The sequence below is a fragment of the Cyprinus carpio genome, chromosome B9 (genome assembly GCF_018340385.1).
Source record: "Cyprinus carpio isolate SPL01 chromosome B9, ASM1834038v1, whole genome shotgun sequence".
Lineage (NCBI taxonomy): Eukaryota > Metazoa > Chordata > Actinopteri > Cypriniformes > Cyprinidae > Cyprinus > Cyprinus carpio.
Genome location: NC_056605.1, coordinates 4,191,761 through 4,210,646, shown reverse-complemented (window position 1 = coordinate 4,210,646; position 18,886 = coordinate 4,191,761). Strand labels below are relative to the sequence as shown.

The 18,886-nt window shown below is 41.4% G+C and overlaps 4 non-coding genes across 4 annotated transcripts; all 4 read left to right on the top strand.

Moving 5' to 3' along the window:
* The first annotated feature begins 15,713 nt into the window (after nt 1-15,713).
* trnam-cau lies at nt 15,714-15,785 on the top strand. Its single transcript has one exon. It is a non-coding gene; the product is annotated as a tRNA-Met (tRNA).
* Nucleotides 15,786-16,589: 804 nt separating this feature from the next.
* trnar-ccu lies at nt 16,590-16,662 on the top strand. The gene has a single exon. It is a non-coding gene; the product is annotated as a tRNA-Arg (tRNA).
* Nucleotides 16,663-16,668: 6 nt separating this feature from the next.
* Nucleotides 16,669-16,740, top strand: trnam-cau. Its single transcript has one exon. It is a non-coding gene; the product is annotated as a tRNA-Met (tRNA).
* Nucleotides 16,741-18,548: 1,808 nt separating this feature from the next.
* Nucleotides 18,549-18,620, top strand: trnal-caa. Its single transcript has one exon. It is a non-coding gene; the product is annotated as a tRNA-Leu (tRNA).
* Nucleotides 18,621-18,886: the final 266 nt, after the last annotated feature.

Here is an 18,886-nt window from a genome sequence, read left to right as displayed (position 1 = left end):
AAGTGTTGAACTTTGAAGGTCACGTTTCTGTTCTTTCATTTACATTTCTTCTTATACAAAATGTGTTGACACGCTTTGTGGTTGTTAGGTGTTAGGTTTATGGATTATGTTGATAGTTAATGTGATGACCTAAACCTGTGGTTCCTCTGCTAGGACACCTGTGTGAATATGAGGAGAACTGACTTAATATCAACTAAGAATCTCCAACCACCTAATTCAAAGACACTGAGCAAAAATGAATAAGAAAATTGAGTGGTGTATGCTGATGTGACCACACAGATAAGTAGTTGGTACACTTACTAGAGTAGATGTTTGTGATGAGACTAATTATTTACCAAAGATATTAAGTAAATTGCATCTGTCACTTGTCACAAAATCAAGAAATCTCATATTGCTGTGATTTTTATAGCATTTGGTATTGTTTTTGTTCCATTGTAATTCTGCACTCTTACAACTGTAAGTCTGTACTAGACAGACAATAAGTAGGATGATTTCAGGTGTGCCTTTAGGTAAAGTGGGCCTTTTAAGCTTAACTGTACTGCGTTCAATGGGTTCACACTTTCAGCGCATAACAATGGGCTTTCATCAAATGGACATAATTTCATTAAATGATAGGCACTTTTACTCATAGCCTACTGTAAGGGAAACAGGTCAATTTAGCTCAAAGGGAATCATTTAAGATTTTAAAGGGAATTTGAACAGAATCATTGTTTCACGGCTGATCACTGAGACGGCCAGCGATTCGTTGAACGAGCCCATATACTAAACATGAATATGAATACTTAAGCTATTCAATAGTCATTAAAAAGACATACACAATAAGTGAAAAGAAACATGATAGTCAAATGTGTGGGTTTCATATATGATATGGCGTTAAGCAATGGACTGATATTCCTTTATAAGTCTTTTTTGAGTTGTATAACATCAACTCTGCTATGGATATTGTTAGATTATATTATGCTCTCTGCCAGATGTTTTTGTGCCTCTCTGCAATTCCTCCTCCCTTCTTACTCCTTTTCTTCTGTCTTGCTCCCTCCTCCCTTCTGTGTTCTCTTTCTATACCTCAATGTATGCACACACATGCATATTTCCTCATGAGTTCAGATGTTCAGACCAGGACGGGGGCTATAGGCCCGAAGGTTATTGAATTCGGTCTGTCCTTCTGCTCAGAGTTGAAGTATCCTTGGCCAAGTGTATGCCTAATATGTCCAGAACTTCCTGGCCATGCTTCCATTCTATATAACATACAGATGTACGGGCTCTAGAGGCAGCAGGAGGGAAACCCCCTTGTTTTCTAGACATTCCTATATGGTGTAGTGTACAATGCTTATTGGATAAACCACTACACCACCCTTTGCAATGCAACTATATAATGTGTGAATGTAATAATAAACGAAGAAGAAGTTTGTGAGCAGACTAAAAGGCTTCATGTTCATTTACTTCTTTCCATGAGCTCATGCAAGGACTGAGAATGGTCGGACGGCATCGAAAAGATAAAGACAGAATTATGTGTTATTTAACAGTGGGGGCTCGTCCGGATTTTCTGCAGACAGGTGAGGAATAATCTTTAATTATTCTTACTGTCTGTTAAGAAATTGAACATATTTTTCGTGCCGTGAATTTGGACTCTGTCATATTTGGCAGAGTGGGTTATCCTCATACTGTGTACGACATATGGGAAGAACAGTATCGGGTCGCGACCGACTGTTATTAGAATAGAAGTTTCGCAAAAGATAACTTTTTTTTCATTACTCATTCTTAAAAAGCGAATGGACGCTTCGTGAAAGGCTATCTTTGTTACCTATTCTCACATTGACATTCTCAGTCCTTCCTAGATTTAGGATTTTAAATGATTTGAGAGTTTTGTGAAGTCCTTGCAGGGCACTAAAACAAATAAACTGATAAATCGCAATTCTTTTAATTGTCTATGTATGTCCCTTGATCTATACAGGATGGGTGAAACAGCAGAGTAGTGTTCCATCAAATTGTTTAGTGCACATTCATCTAATGGCTATTTGCCACTCTAAGTTCACTTGGATTTAGTGAAGTTTTGAAACGAATCTACTCTTGCTTTGTTCTCTCTCAGCTGTGTTTGATCAGTGAGTTGCTATTTTAAGAGGCACTAGGTGGGTTTCCATTACAGATTTGCGCAAAACTTTGTTGATATTTTATAAATGTCGATAAAAAAAAAAAAAAAATTAATTTAAAAAAAAAAAGGCATTGTGAAATGACAGTGTTTCCATTAACCAAGGTTATGCTTCTAAAACGTAATATTTTGCCACTCGCGATAAGTCATGGCAAATGATTTTGGCTATATTTATTCAAAGGAGGCGTATGCATGTATCTTTACAGCTGAGAGCTGCTTCAGAGACATCCGTGTCGCGGCTTGAGCAAACACAATAATAGACTAGAGTGGCTGCGATCAGCTTCAGTGGCTGTATCAGAGCCAAACTGCACCGCAGATGTGTGCAGTGTAAATTGTCTAAGCATTAATGGTAGGGGAAAACCCTTATACCGGACGTATGAAATGTTTTTTGGAGGTTATAGTACGTTGAAGAATTATCATATGACTTTTTACATACGGCATGTGACCTGTAAATGCGAAAACCCTGTTTCCACAGCAGGTTTGCGAATTATTAATTTTTTAATAATAAAATATAAAATATGAATAAAAACAGCAAGTTTTTTTTAAATTGGTGTTTCCATTAGGCGTATTTTCAATTCGCAATGTCATTTTGCGCAATATGAAGGGAAAAATGGAAGCACGCCTATATGTCAGTAACCAACAAAGCCAAAATTAGGACAGTATTGTTGATCAGAGGGATGGCAATGTGTAGAGGAGAAAATGAAAACTATATTTAGATGATTTGGCAGAATTTTTTTAGGACATTTGAGTTAAGCATTGGCTCTGAAAAGTTAAAGGCTAGTTTATATGAAAAGTGGGAGCCACAAGGGAATTATATTGATTGATGATAAACAAGTAATATAATGATAAATAGATGTTTTAAAAGAGATAGCTTGCATTACATTTTATCTTTACAAGAGTGAAGTTTGTGTGTCCGTTATCTCTGGGGGACAGCCTGAAATGTGATACATTGTGGAGATTGAGACTATAGTTTTTGTGTTAACTAAAATAACTTGTGCATTGTGATCAATGGGAACAAGATTGAGTGACTATTTTAAACGGCCGTATTAAGCTAATAATTTAGATTAAGAAAAAAGATTTCAGTCTGAAGTTATAATACAATGCATCATGCTGATGTATTCATAAGAATTATAGAAGTATAATGCTCATAAATGCTCATATCAGATAGAATAGGTTACTGCTCTTTTCTGCATTCTGCAAAGAAGGAATTGCTTGCACTTTTCCAGCAAAGAAGAACTTGCTTATTAAAATAAACCAAAGAACTGCTATATATATATATATATACTGTTAACTGGATGAGATTCCTTAAATTTTGGACAGTTGCACAAGATGACTGACCATACCAGAGATTGCTTATATGCAATTGTGGTCAAAGTTTATAATGCGGTTCTCTTGAGTGTTCATTTTATAGAAGCAACAAGACGACATCTTGGGCAGCTGCCAAAGGGCGATACAACATGAAGAAAGAGGCATTATGGCTGTGAAGAACAGGAAAAGCTGAGGAGCGATCGGCTACACCCCCTGTAAGAGGAATCTGACACTTCTGGGAGGGGCTGGAATGGAGAAAGACTGAAAACATTGCAGACATCTGCCATGAGAGGCTGAGTGGAAGATAACTGCATCCTGAGTCAAAACTCCGATGCCCCATCATATCCTCATCACCAAGTGACAGACTGGAAGACACTGCAGAAGGAAAAAGACACTAAAACAGCCAAGACATGTTCAAATGACTTTCAGAGACTTTCATCTTTTCCCTCGTGGTCAAGGTACTGCATATACAGTGACCACTACAGAGACCGCCTCAGATTTTGATTTGTCATATTAATTTGCAACTTGATAATTCAATGGTCTAATAGCAGTTCTTTGTAAGCTGTTTAACTAACAACAAACTGCTTTCTTTTAATAGGCACCAGTCCAATCCTATTAAAGAAGTTAAATGTTTGCTTGATTTCTCAATCAGCTAAAACTTGGACTGGATTTAGCATAGAGAGGACTTACTGTGAAATACAGGGAGAGTTTAGACTCTGATGTAAAGACGGAGCTTCTTGTAAAGCTGATAAACAGAGATGTTCCAAGATTCCTTAAAACATAGGGGAGTAGAGGGCACAAAGTGTCCAAGATCAAAATATGAATTGTAAAGCAATGATACTAGTCACTCCATCTTGGTAAATATAGATTTTCTTAGGGATGAATTTAAGTTTTAAAATTCCAAACTTGTCAAAATACAAATGCTGTCATACCCAGAGAAAGCGGTCTCATGATGTAAGTGTTTTTGGCCATGAATCCAAGATTATGTGGAGATCTCCAATCTTTAAGAGCAGCTCATGAGCAATAGAAAAAACTAGTAAAGACAAAACTAAAATACACAGATAATTTATTAGAAATTAAGAAAATTAAGAAATTAAAAAGAAAATTAAATTAAAATTAAAATTGGTACTTTCAATAATGGCATGCCTAGGCCTAAAAGATTATTTTGACAAAACAATGTAAAATTTTGGGGTTATGAACGCGATGAGGAATTCAACCCCATTGTGATGGACATCATCCAACGGTTATAGTCCAACGTTTAGACACTGTTGCAAGGGGAATGCCACAGTGCCTACGTTGAGTAGCTTCTGTCGTTACCGAAATTGTTTTATTCGAGAAAGACTTGGTGGTATTCCACCCTAGAAACTGACATTCCCCATTCAATTCACTGTCTGTGGAGGCAGTGACAAAAAGAGATGATGCTCTGGCCAGAGGGGGGTGTGAGAGTGTGTGAAAGTGTGTGAGTGATGGTGCACCAAGGCAGACAAACTGCCATGAACAGCTGTTTCAAAATTTTCTAAGTGGGCACACAAGGTAGATTATGCCCCAGAAAATAATGGCTATGGATTAATTTGGCTAATTATCCTGGCTTGGGATATTAAGTGGCAGGTAAAGAAAAAGTGCCACACCTGCGCAGGGTTAAACATGGGAAGGCAGAGCAAGAAGGTTTGCTCTGTCCACCCCAAACTTAACTTTTTATTTTTTTTCCCTTTTCAGGATGTCATGACGGACTTCATCAAACTGATTATGTGTCAGATGTATGAAATATATTGTGCTTGTTAACATGTTACATGTGGGCTGAGTGTTTCAAAGAAAAAACTGATATTAATAGGTTAAAAGCCTGAATAAAAAAGGTCATGTTTCAGAAATTATTTGATGATAGTGAGATACCTTGAAACAACACAGAAATAATTGAGCTGAGTTGAATTGAACTTTAGTGTATACCACTTATACGTGGTATACAGGGGGAAGAGGAAAGAAGTCAGATGGAAAAAAAAAAAGAAATAAATGATATTGATTGAAATTGGAATGATATGGGTTCTAGTCCTCTCACTTTACTGGTGTTATTGGGAAAATAGACAGCCCTCAGTCCACACGATTTTTTCCTCACAGGTCACTACATAAAGGATCGACTGGGTGATGAGTAAATGTGTTGTTTCTAACAAAAGCATTTTAAGATCTCCTATCACAGGTATAGGTAGTTCTTCTGATATCAAGGATGGTTTACTCCGCTAATCTGGAATGTCTGATGAGACAGCGATATACATGGCTTTGGTGTTCCTTGTCATTGAAAGGAGGAACATCCTGAGTTCACACCAGGTGTGCCTCTAACCCAGGCAGGGGCAGAAGAGTCCCTTAGGGGGACCAGCGAGGAGAATGTGCAAACTCAACTGGTGGCTTAAAAGCCCGCTGTTTGCTCCAACTGATTAAGATCCTGCCGGAATCAAGGAAAGATTGAGGAGCAACTCTTAGCAGGGAAAAGAGACTGATTAAATCATCCGGATCCTGACATCATTCTGATACAGCATGGAACGAAGAGATTATGATGTGGTTTACATTTATCAGAAGATTTATTTTTTGTGTATTTGATTGACATTACTGATAATGTTGTTGTTCTAGTAGTTGACTTGAGTTACTGCATAGGTCTATAGCACTGATATAGACTTTAAAAGTTAATTTGTTAGATTAACTTGATTTTTACATTAGAATTATTAATAACACAAGCTAAAATTAAAAGTGCAGCACAAATGAGACGAGATGAAAAATTGGACCACCTCTAGAAGTCCACCTGACATTATAAACCTGAGAGCTATAGTAAGTCAGCAACCCAGCAGACATCCAGGTGACATTAGGGGTTAGTTATATTGGCCCGAATCTGACTGTCCTGGTTAAGGTCTCATACATTAAGCATATCCAGTTGGGGATAAAGAGGTATTTTTAGAAACCAAAGATGTGAACAATGTAATGAAAAGCATTTAAATGTTTGCAGTCTAATATATTATGTTTTGATAGAGAATTATGTGTAGGAAACCAGAATTTGTAAGAATAATACTAAAAGTATTAGGCCATGGCTGCTTAACTGGTAATATGCCTGGCTGTACAGAAAGCTTGCTCACCTGTACATGTTCCCTTGTAAATATGGGTGAGGAAAATTGGCTAGATAATGCAGATAAACCACACATTTGCTAAGAACATGTAGTAGTGACTAGCCAACCATATTATTAAGATTGAGGCCAAGGAAAAGCTACAAGGCTTACAGTTACCTGCACTGCAAAAATGAACAGATTATGTTTAAAAGGACAAAATGTGTTATAGTGGGAATATTTTGTTGCACAGATAACCCTCATAATGAGGCGGATGGTAAATGTTTGATCAATGTTGATTGATGCTGATTGATAAAGGTTTACCGAATATGTCTAGGAATGCTTAGGAATTATAAGGCAAGGGAAGTAGCGAACACTCAGAATGATTTTTGCCTTGGTTCGCAAGTTGGTAAAGGATGCTCGTGAGTGTGTTGATGAATAGAACTGTTGAATGTGCTGATCTTAAGTGGAATGAGAAAAAATGCTGAGCTAATGTTAAGAGAAGGGGAATTGGGCAGAGAGAGCCTTTATGTTGTCTATTATATAAACAAATGGGGAAACTGTTAGATTATATTATGCTCTCTGCCAGATGTTTTTTGTGCCTCTCTGCAATCCCTCCTCCCTTCTTACTCCTTTTCTTCTGTCTTGCTCCCTCCTCCCTTCTGTGTTCTCTTTCTATACCTCAATGTATGCACACACATGCATATTTCCTCATGAGTTCAGATGTTCAGACCAGGACGGGGGCTATAGGCCCCGAAGGTTATTGAGTTCGGTCTGTCCTTCTGCTCAGAGTTGAAGTATCCTTGGCCAAGTGTATGCCTAATATGTCCAGAACTTCCTGGCCATACTTCCATTCTATATAACATACAGATGTACGGGCTCTAGAGGCAGCAGGAGGGAAACCCCCTTGTTTTCTAGACATTCCTATATGGTGTAGTGTACAATGCTTATTGGATAAACCCACTACACCACCCTTTGCAATGCAACTATATAATGTGTGAATGTAATAATAAACGAAGAAGAAGTTTGTGAGCAGACTAAAAGGCTTCATGTTCATTTACTTCTTTCCATGAGCTCATGCAAGGACTGAGAATGGTCGGACGGCATCGAAAAGATAAAGACAGAATTATGTGTTATTTAACAGATATTAATATCCAAAGTATAGTGAAAACACTATTAATTAGCACAGTAACAAGATCGGCAGTTTAAGACATTAACTTGTAAGCACAAAACACAAGATACTTCTCTTTTTAATATGAATAAGGCTTTATTAGATAAATCTAAGACATTTAAACTAATCTAACACATAAGCACACGCACTCACACATTCACACAAGTTGCAGGAGGATAGAAAGTTAGGAAAGAATGGGTTTAAGAATGAAAATATGAAATCCCAAGTTTTTAGCAATACGTGAAATTGCATAGACATGAACAACCATCAGTCACTTAATTAACCCTTGCATTGAGTTCCTCAATGAGGTTAAAATTATGTTAGATAGCTACACCAGTTTAGATCAGAGTCTGGAGGTATGTTACTTGCCTTGCTTGTGTAAAGGGGGTTCCCTTTGTTGTCGTTGAAAAGGGGGTTTCCCGAGGTTGCTGATTGGCTGGAAGTTCAGTAGTCGTTGAAGTGACGTCTTGGGAAGCCCGTGATTGGGCGTTGGCTGAAGACACGGAGTTGTGGGCTGGCTGAATTTGAACGGCCACTCGAGGTCAGACTCGGAGACACAGTGTTACAAAACTCAACTCAGAACACGAAACTCTCAAACGGAAAAAAAAAGAAACCAAAGTAAAAGAATAGAAGTAAAGTTTGACGAGACTAGGTGGTGTTTCTTCTCATCGTGGCTAAGTAGCAGCAGGCCTGCAGGCCGAAGCACGCTGGAACGGCGCTCAAAGAACGCTAAAAGTGCTGACTAAAAGCAGCAGCTGAAAAGCCAAAGCTAAAAGCCAAATTTGATGGTGTCCTGTGTATTTAAACTGGCCTTTCGGCCACACCTCAAATGTTGTCTTGACCAATTAGATATTGTCTTTGCTCGGGGTGTTGCGATGTTTGTCCTACCCATTCATAAATCATATGTTATCTTATCAATCACAGTCCAAATTTTCCCGCTCTTGCAGGGTATGGTTTTGGAAATGATTCCTATGATAAGAATATGATACATTTGACAAATAACTGATGGTCAGAAACGATTCAAGCAAGAAGATTCGAACACACACATACTAAACATGAATATGAATACTTAAGCTATTCAATAGTCATTAAAAAGCATACACAATAAGTGAATAGAAACATGATAGTCAAATGTGTGGGTTTCATATATGATATGGAGTTAAGCAATGGACTGATATTCCTTTATAAGTCTTTTCTGAGTTCATTTTGGTGCATCTACATCTGTAAAAGACGTGCCATTCTCTGACATGAGGATGTTCTGTGGAGACCAGAGGTTAAAAGGTCCCCTTAAAGGAATTTCAGTGTGGTTCTTGTCTTGTAGGTGGGGGAAGTCAATCCATGTGATCATGATTACTATTATGGGTTTACATGTGATGGTCAGGCTGTGCATCTCTTTGACCATCAATCTGGATTACTTGCCCCAAATTTGACAATCTCTTTTCTGAATTGAAATTGTCAATAATTGTTCTAATGGTGCTAATGTTGAAGGCTGTTCTCTGAAAGAGTTGGCTGTTTATCTTGCTTCAGACTGTGGTGCAAGGAGTTGATTTACAAAATCCTGTTGCCTTTCTGTGGAATTCGGCTCATGTTTCAACCATGCTCCCGATCTAATCTTTAATTTGTCTGGTTGGGGTCTGATACACTACACTAGGGTATATGTTTTTGGGTTTGTTAAATATGGTTTCTCCCAAGTTTTTTTCCTCCACTCATTACTGTCATTGGAGTTTTGGTTCCTTGCCATCGTTGCCTTTGGCTTGCTTAGTTGCCTTGGGGACCCTTATGTCATGAAGGAAGACAGGAAGCAAATGCAAGTGAACTCTTTATTGAAATTATAATGTGAAGAAATCTCAGACTGATGGCGGGTGGCGCAGGGACCTCGATGGACAGCACTGGACAGACGAGATGATGAGTCGGGTGCGCTGGTGAATGACGGTGGTAACTCCAGGTGATGACGTAATCCACAGGGAACACGGAACCAGAACAATGACACGCGAGACTGTAAACGCCAAACAGGAGTGGACATTGACATGCAACACGGAGGACCTCAAACAACAATCTGACAAGAGAGATGAGAACTGGGTGAGTATTTAAAGTTGAGTGGATTAACTGCAGCTGGCGCCGTGAGTGAGAGCAGCTGGCCGCTGATTAGACAATGATTGCTGGTCACACCCACTCACACACACCTACACACATGTCACAACACAAACATGAGACAAGCAGGAAGCAATGCATTCATGAACCATGACACCTTCAGCAGTTGTTTTTTTTATTTTAATTATATTGTATCATTTCAAGATTTAAAGCAAAAACAGAATGGTCTGACTTCAGATTTGTGAAATTATGCTATATAACAGGGGTTTTCAAGGTTTTAGGACATGCGCCCACAAAAGCAAATATAAATTAAAACAACACAAACCCACAATTATTCACAACAAATTACTTTATTAACAATAACATAAACGCAAATATCCATTAAAACTATTAAAGCACCGAACAATTTTTCTTTTGCTCTTTTTGATTAACATTATTTACATAAGAAATGCATGGATCCGTTATACTGATGTAAATTTAATATTTTCTTTACAGTTTACGCTCACTTAAAACAACCGACTGTGCTTACAAGGATACTTGTCAAGACAACCATTGGTATTCCCCTGCCGTCTGAGAAGGCTACGGCTATTTGTTTGTGCCTTTCACATGTGTGCACGCGCAGTGCGCATAGAAACGCTTTATCACAGCGTGTGAGTACCGCATTGAGATGTCTTGGGCTTAAATGGCTTAAAATTACTTAAGTGTTTAAACTGATAAGACTTAAAACACGTGAGAATGAAAAACTTTCTTGAGGAAGCAGCACTGGCCTGATTGTTAAGATTTTTGGGGGCTAAGGTGACAGATAGGGGGGCTGAAACCCAGCTAAAAAGGGTTTAGAAAAACAGCAGACAGACTGAATGAAATTGCAGATTTATTCTCTGACAGCAGGTGGTGCTTATGGAACAGCAGTGATATGGCATTTCCTTGGTTACTGCTGTAAACAAAGCAGCTGTGCTTATAAACAGTACTTTAGTATGCATTATATGGAGGTAAGAGGAAAAGAAAAAGCCAACAAAACATTTCTGAAGATGGTCAGTTCTTCTCAAAGATACTTTCAACCCCCACATATTTGTCTTCCTATATTTCTAGCACCGCAAACAGTGATCATGATCTGCCTGGTACAGTTTTTTCTTCTCTTTACAGACTTAATAAAAATTCGCAGTGCAGTTTGTGTTCCATTCTGGAATAAATATTGGCCAAAATAAAACTAAAAGTAAATACAATGGTGCTTAATAGTTTTAGGTCGGTGCATAGATAACCTCTTCTTCTCTCCTGTTATGACAGTTAGCGTTGCATTACCGCGTGCGCCCTCTTCAGGATTGATCGCCTATGAATGACTGTATCTGTCATCTTAATACATGAAATGAACCGTGACGGTTTGGGCTAAATATATAATATGTATGTATATGAGCAATATCACATGAGTAGACATGAAATATGGCTGTATATCGGGACGGCTGTGATTCGGATGTAGGTAATCTTTAAAAACCCTCTTTTGTGCGGGCTACTTTCTTCCGCCACGGATTAAAATCACAGGTTAACAGTTTAATAGTTGAGCCCAAGCCTCAGTTACTAATTTCAAAATGTCACTTTAGAACTAGTAAAGAGGGAACGTTGAGTTGCTAAATTAAATGCTTATTGTATTACTGTATTAAAAGCTGTGTATTATCAATGTCTCTTTAAGGCAAATCATTTCACTCAGTGGCTATATTTGAAATACCTCCCATGTATGCAAGTGCATCTCTTTGAACATCAACTTTTCCAAAACTGTACACCAAGCTTATGATTAAATTACATATTTGAATTCACCATGTAATCTGACAACAATTGTCTCATAAATGTTTTTTTTTTTTTTTATTAAAATAGCATTAAAAAAGCTTATTTTACAGGCTAGACCAGCCAGTACGCATATGCAGTCTAAGCGCACATCTCAAGAATGCTTACTATTTCGGAAATCTATGCATTGATTTTACTGATTATCGAATGAATCTTTTATTCAGAAAGCGGGGCTTGCTTCGATACAGCAGCCATATTGAATGTTGCATTTTTGTCTATCAAAAACCACATGAGTGAGAGAGAGATTGACTGAGCGAGTGTGATTACCTGCATCTGATACAGCTTTCATTCAGCTCAATCTCATATTCACAATTAAACAATTGTTTGAAGAGCAAGTTAACTACTGCATAACAGCCCCAGTGGCATAATGACCTGAATTACAGCAGAGAGGTGCAATGGAAACATGCTGGGCCCCTTAACCCAGGGGTCAATGGATCAAAACCATCCTCTGCTAAGAATTTTAAATATCTAGACATGCTTGAATCCCCCAAAAAAGGGGCAACATCCAAAGCCTGGTCGTGAAAAGCTTGGTCCTCTCATAGTAGTCGTTCATCCAGAAGACTGTGTGTGTGTATTTTAAAGGCCTCCTGAATAAGATATAGAATTAAAAGGGCAAGTTAGCTGCTGCATAATAGCCCCAGTGGCCTTATGGATAAGGCACTGGCCTTCGAAGCCAGGGATTGTGGGTTCAAGTCCCAGCAGGATTGATTTACAGCAGAGTGGCGGAGCAGAAGAGTCCTGAGCCCATAACCCAGTGGTTGATGGATGGAAACCTCTGTCTGCTGTTTCTTCTTTAATTTCCAGACATGCCTGAGTCTCCAATAAAGGGGCAGCATCCAAAGCCTGGTCATGAAAATCTTTGTCCTCTCTTTTTTTCAGACATCCAGAAGACTTGGTGTGTGTATTTTAAAGGCCTCCTGAATGAGATGCAGAATTAAAAGGGTAAGTTGCCTACTGCCTAGCAGTCCCAGTGGCCTAATGGATAAGGCACTGGCCTCCTAAACCAGGGATTGTGAGTTCGAGTCCCATCTGGGGTGGTTTATAGCAGAGTGGCGCAGCGGAAGTGTGCTGGGCCCATAACCCAGAGGTCGATGGATTGAAACCATCCTCTGCTAGGAGTTTTTAACTTCTAGATGTGCCTGAGTACCCAAAAAAGGGGCAACATCCACTGTCTGGTCTTGAAAAGCTTGGTCCTCTCATAGTTGTTCATCCAGAAGACTCTGTGTTTTTATTTTAAAGGCCTCCTGAACAAGATGTGGAATTAAAAGGGCAAGTTAGCTGCCACAAAACAGCCCAAGTGGCCTAATGGAAAAGTCACTGGCGTTCTAAGCCACGGATTGTGTGTTACAGTCCTATCTGGGATCACTTACAGCAGAGTGGCGCAGCGGAAGCGTGCTGGGCCCATAACCCAGAGGTCGATGGATTGAAACCATCCTCTGCTAGGACTTTTTAACTTTGAGACGTGTATAAATGCTAAAAAAAGGGGCAACATCCACAGCTTGGTCCTCTTATAGTAGTCATTCATCCAGAAGACTGTGTGTAAGTATTTTAAAAGGCTTCCTGAATAAGATGAAGAATTAAAAGGGCAAGTTAGCTGCTGCATAATAGCCCCAGCGGCCTAAAGGAAAATGCACTGGCGTTCCAAGCCTGGGATTGTGTGTTAGAGTCCAATCTGGGATCACTTACAGCAGAGTGGCGCAGTGGAAGCGTGCTGGGCCCATAGCCCAGAGCTTGATGGACGGAAACCATCCTCTGCTGAGAGGTTTTAACTTCTAGAAGCGCCTGAGTGCTTAAAAAAAGGGGCACAGCTTGGTCCTCTCATAGTAGTCGTTCATCCAGAAGACTGTGTGTGAGTATTTTAAAGGTCTCCTGATTAAGATGGAGAATTAAAAGGGCAAGTTAACTACAGCATAAGTGTGCTGGGCCCATAACCCAGAGGTCAATGGATTGAAACCATCCTCTGCTAAGAGTTTTTAACTTCTAGATGTGCCTGAGTCCCCAAAAAAGGGATTGTGGGTTCGAGTCCCATCTGGGGTGGTTTACAGCAGAGTGGCGCAGCGGAAGTGTGCTGGGCCCATAACCCAGAGGTCGATGGATTGAAACCATCCTCTGCTAAGAGTTTTTAACTTCTAGATGTGCCTGAGTCCCCAAAAAAGGGGCAACATCCACTGTCTGGTCTTGAAAATCTTGGTCCTCTCATAGTAGTTGTTCATCGAACAAGATGTAGAATTAAAAGGGCACGTTAGCTGCCACAAAACAGCCCCAGTGGAATAATGGAAAAGGCACTGGCGTTCTAAGCCACGGATTGTGTGTTAGAGTCCTATCTGGGATCACTTACAGCAGAGTGGCGCAGCGGAAGCGTGCTGGGCCCATGACCCAGAGGTCGATGGTTCGAAACCATACTCTGCTAAGACTCTTTAACTTCAAGATGTGCCTAAATGATTAAAAAAATGTGCAACATGAAAAGCTTGGTCCTCTCATAGTAGTCGTTCATCCAGAAGACTGTGTGTGTGTATTTTAAAGGCCTCCTGTATAAGATATAGAATTAAAAGGGCAAGTTAGCTGCTGCACCCTAGCCCCAGTGGCCTTATGGATAAGGCACTGGCCTTCGAAGCCAGGGATTGTGGGTTCAAGTCCCAGCAGGATTGATTTACAGCAGAGTGGCGCAGCAGAAGAGTCCTGGGCCCATAACCCAGAGCTTGATGGACGGAAACCATCCTCTGCTGAGAGGTTTTAACTTCTAGAAGCACCTGAGTGCTTAAAAAAAGGGGCACAGCTCGGTCCTCTCATAGTAGTCGTTCATCAAGAAGGCTATATGAGGTTATTTTAAAGGTCTCCTGATTAAGATGGAGAATTAAAAGGGCAAGTTAACTACTGCATAGCAGCCCCAGTGGCCTAATGGGTAAATCCCCGCCCTCCTATTCTAGGTGGTGTGGGTTCGTGTCCCATCTGCAATGGTTTACAGCAGAGTGGCGCAGTGCAAGTGTGTTGGGCCCATAACCCAGAGGTCGATGGATTGAAACCATCCTCTGATAAGAGTTTTTAACTTCTAGATGTGCCTGAGTCCCCAAAAAGGGGCAACTTCCACTGCCTGGTCGTGAAAAGCTTGGTCCTCTCATAGTAGTTGTTCATCTAACAAGATGTAGAATTAAAAGGGCACGTTAGCTGCCACAAAACAGCCCCAGTGGCCTAATGGAAAAGGCACTGGCGTTCTAAGCCAGGGATTGTGTGTTAGAGTCCAATCGGGGATCACTTACAGCAGAGTGGCGCAGCGGGCGTGCTGGGCTGGGCCCATAACCCAGAGGTCGATGGATCGAAACCATCCTCTGCCAAGACTTTTTAACTTTGAGACGAGTCTAAATGCTAAAAAAAGGGGCAACATCCACAGCTTGGTCCTCTCATAGTAGTCATTCATCCAGAAGACTGTGTGTAAGTATTTTAAAAGCTTCCAGAATAAGATGAAGAATTAAAAGGGCAAGTTAGCTGCTGCATAATAGCTCCAGCGGCCTAAAGGAAAATGCACTGGCGTTCCAAGCCTGGGATTGTGTGTTAGAGTCCAATCTGGGATCACTTACAGCAGAGTGGCGCAGCGGAAGCGTGCTGGGCCCATAGCCCAGAGCTTTATGGACGGAAACCATCCTCTGCTGAAAGGTTTTAACTTCTAGAAGCGCCTGAGTGCTTAAAAAAAGGGGCACAGCTTGGTCCTCTCATAGTAGTCGTTCATCCAGAAGACTGTGTGTGAGTATTTTAAAGGTCTCCTGATTAAGATGGAGAATTAAAAGGGCAAGTTAACTACTGCATAAGTGTGCTGGGCCCATAACCCAGAGGTCGATGGATTGAAACCATCCTCTGCTAAGAGTTTTTAACTTCTAGATGTGCCTGAGTCCCCAAGAAAGGGGCAACATCCAGTGTCTGGTCTTGAAAATCTTGGTCCTCTCATAGTAGTTGTTCATCGAACAAGATGTAGAATTAAAAGGGCACGTTAGCTGCCACAAAACAGCCCCAGTGGCCTAATGGAAAAGGCACTGGCGTTCTAAGCCAGGGATTGTGTGTTAGAGTCCAATCAGGGATCACTTACAGCAGAGTGGCGCAGCGGAAGCGTGCTGGGCCCATAACCCAGAGGTCGATGGATCGAAACCATCCTCTGCTAAGACTTCTTAACTTTGAGACGTGTCTAAATGCTTAAAAAAAGGGGCAACATCCACAGCTTGGTCCTCTCATAGTAGTCATTCATCCAGAAGACTGTGTGTAAGTATTTTAAAAGCTTCCTGAATAAGATGAAGAATTAAAAGGGCAAGTTAGCTGCTGCATAATAGCCCCAGCGGCCTAAAGGAAAATGCACTGGCGTTCCAAGCCTGGGATTGTGTGTTAGAGTCCAATCTGGGATAACTTACAGCAGAGTGGCGCAGCGGAAGCGTGCTGGGCCCATAACCCAGAGCTTGATGGACGGAAACCATCCTCTGCTGAGAGGTTTTAACTTCTAGAAGCACCTGAGTGCTTAAAAAAAGGGGCACAGCTCGGTCCTCTCATAGTAGTCGTTCATCAAGAAGGCTGTATGAGGTTATTTTAAAGGTCTCCTGATTAAGATGGAGAATTAAAAGGGCAAGCTAACTACCGCATAGCAGCCCCAGTGGCCTAATGGGTCAATCCCCGGCCTCCTATTCTAGTTGGTGTGGGTTCGTGTCCCATCTGCAGTGGTTTACAGCAGAGTGGCGCAGCGGAAGTGTGCTGGGCCCATAACTCAGAGGTCGATGGATTGAAACCATCCTCTACTAAGAGTTTTTAACTTCTAGATGTGCCTGAGTCCCCAAAAAAGGGGCAACATCCACTGTCTGGTCGTGAAAATCTTTGTCCTCTCTTTTTTGTCATTCATCCAGAAGACTTGGTGTGTGTATTTTAAAGGCCTCCTGAATGAGATGCAGAATTAAAAGGGTAAGTTGCCTACTGCCTAACAGCCCCAGTGGCCTAATGGATAAGGCACTGGCCTCCTAAGCCAGGAATTGTGGGTTCGAGTCCTATCTGGGGTGGTTTACAGCAGAGTGGCGCAGCGGAAGCGTGCTGGGCCCATAACCCAGAGGTCGATGGATCGAAACCATCCTCTGCTAAGACTTCTTAACTTTGAGACGTGTCTAAATGCTTAAAAAAAGGGGCAACATCCACAGCTTGGTCCTCTCATAGTAGTCATTCATCCAGAAGACTGTGTGTAAGTATTTTAAAAGCTTCCTGAATAAGATGAAGAATTAAAAGGGCAAGTTAGCTGCTGCATAATAGCCCCAGCGGCCTAAAGGAAAATGCACTGGCGTTCCAAGCCTGGGATTGTGTGTTAGAGTCCAATCTGGGACCACTTACAGCAGAGTGGCGCAGCAGAAGCGTGCTGGGCCCGTATCCCAGAGCTTGACGGATGGAAACCATCCTCTGCTAAGAGTTTTTAACTTCTAGACGTGCCTGAGTCCCCCAAAAAGGGGCAACTTCCACAGCCTGGTCGTGAAAAGCTTGGTCCTCTCATAGTAGTTGTTCATAGAACAAGATGTAGAATTAAAAGGGCACGTTAGCTGCCACAAAACAGCCCCAGTGGCCTAATGGAAAAGGCACTGGTGTTCTAAGCCAGGGATTGTGTGTTAGAGTCCAATCAGGGATCACTTACAGCAGAGTGGCGCAGCGGAAGCGTGCTGGGCCCAATAACCCAGAGGTCGATGGATCGAAACCATCCTCTGCTAAGACTTTTTAACTTTGAGACGTGCCTAAATGCTTAAAAAAAGGGGCAACATCCACAGCTTGGTCCTCTCATAGTAGTCATTCATCCAGAAGACTGTGTGTAAGTATTTTAAAAGCTTCCTGAATAAGATGAAGAAGTAAAAGGGCAAGTTAGCTGCTGCATAATAGCCCCAGCGGCCTAAAGGAAAATGCACTGGCGTTCCAAGCCTGGGATTGTGTGTTAGAGTCCAATCTGGGATCACTTACAGCAGAGTGGCGCAGCGGAAGCGTGCTGGGCCCATAACCCAAAGCTTGATGGACGGAAACCATCCTCTGCTGAGAGGTTTTAACTTCTAGAAGCACCTGAGTGCTTAAAAAAAGGGGCACAGCTTGGTCCTCTCATAGTAGTCGTTCATCAAGAAGGCTGTATGAGGTTATTTTAAATGTCTCCTGATTAAGATGGAGAATTAAAAGGGCAAGTTAACTACTGCATAGCAGCCCCAGTGGCCTAATGGGTAAATCCCCGGCCTCCTATTCCAGGTGGTGTGGGTTCGTGTCCCACCTGCAGTGGTTTACAGCAGAGTGGCGCAGCGGAAGTGTGCTGGGCCCATAACCCAGAGGTCGATGGATTGAAACCATCCTCTGCTAAGAGTTTTTAAATTCTAGATGCGCCTGAGTCCCCAAAAAAGGGGCAACATCCACTGTCTGGTCGTGAAAATCTTGGTCCTCTCATAGTTGTTCATCCAGAAGACTCTGTGTTTGTATTTTAAAGGCCTCCTGAACAAGATGTGGAATTAAAAGGGCAAGTTAGCAGCCACAAAACAGCCCCAATGGCCTAATGGAAAAGTCACTGGCGTTCTAAGCCACGGATTGTGTGTTAGAGTCCTATCTGGGCTCACTTACAGCAGAGTGGCGCAGCGGAAGCGTGCTGGGCCCATAACCCAGAGGTCGATGGATCAAAACCATCCTCTGCTAAGACTCTTTAACTTCAAGATGTGCCTAAATGCTTAAAAAAATGTGCAACATGAAAAGCTTGTTCCTCTCATAGTAGTCGTTCATCCAGAAGACTGTGTGTGTGTATTTTAAAGGCCTCCTGAATAAGATGTAGAATTAAAAGGGCAAGATAGCTGCCACAAAACAGCCCCAGTGGCCTAATGGAAAAGGCACTGGCGTTCTAAGCCAGGGATTGTGTGTTAGAATCCAATCAGGGATCACTTACAGCAGAGTGGCGCAGCGGAAGCGTGCTGGGCCCAAAACCCAGAGGTCGATGGATCGAAACCATCCTCTGCTAAGACTTTTTAACTTTGAGACGTGCCTTAAACCTTAAAAAAGGGGCCACATCCACAGCTTGGTCCTCTCATAGTAGTCATTCATCCAGAAGACTGTGTGTAAGTATTTTAAAAGCTTCCTGAATAAGATGAAGAATTAAAAGGACAAGTTAGCTGCTGCATAATAGCCCCAGCAGCCTAAAGGAAAATGCACTGGCGTTCCAAGCCTGGGATTGTGTGTTAGAGTCCAATCTGGAATCACTTACAGCAGAGTGGTGCGGTGGACGCG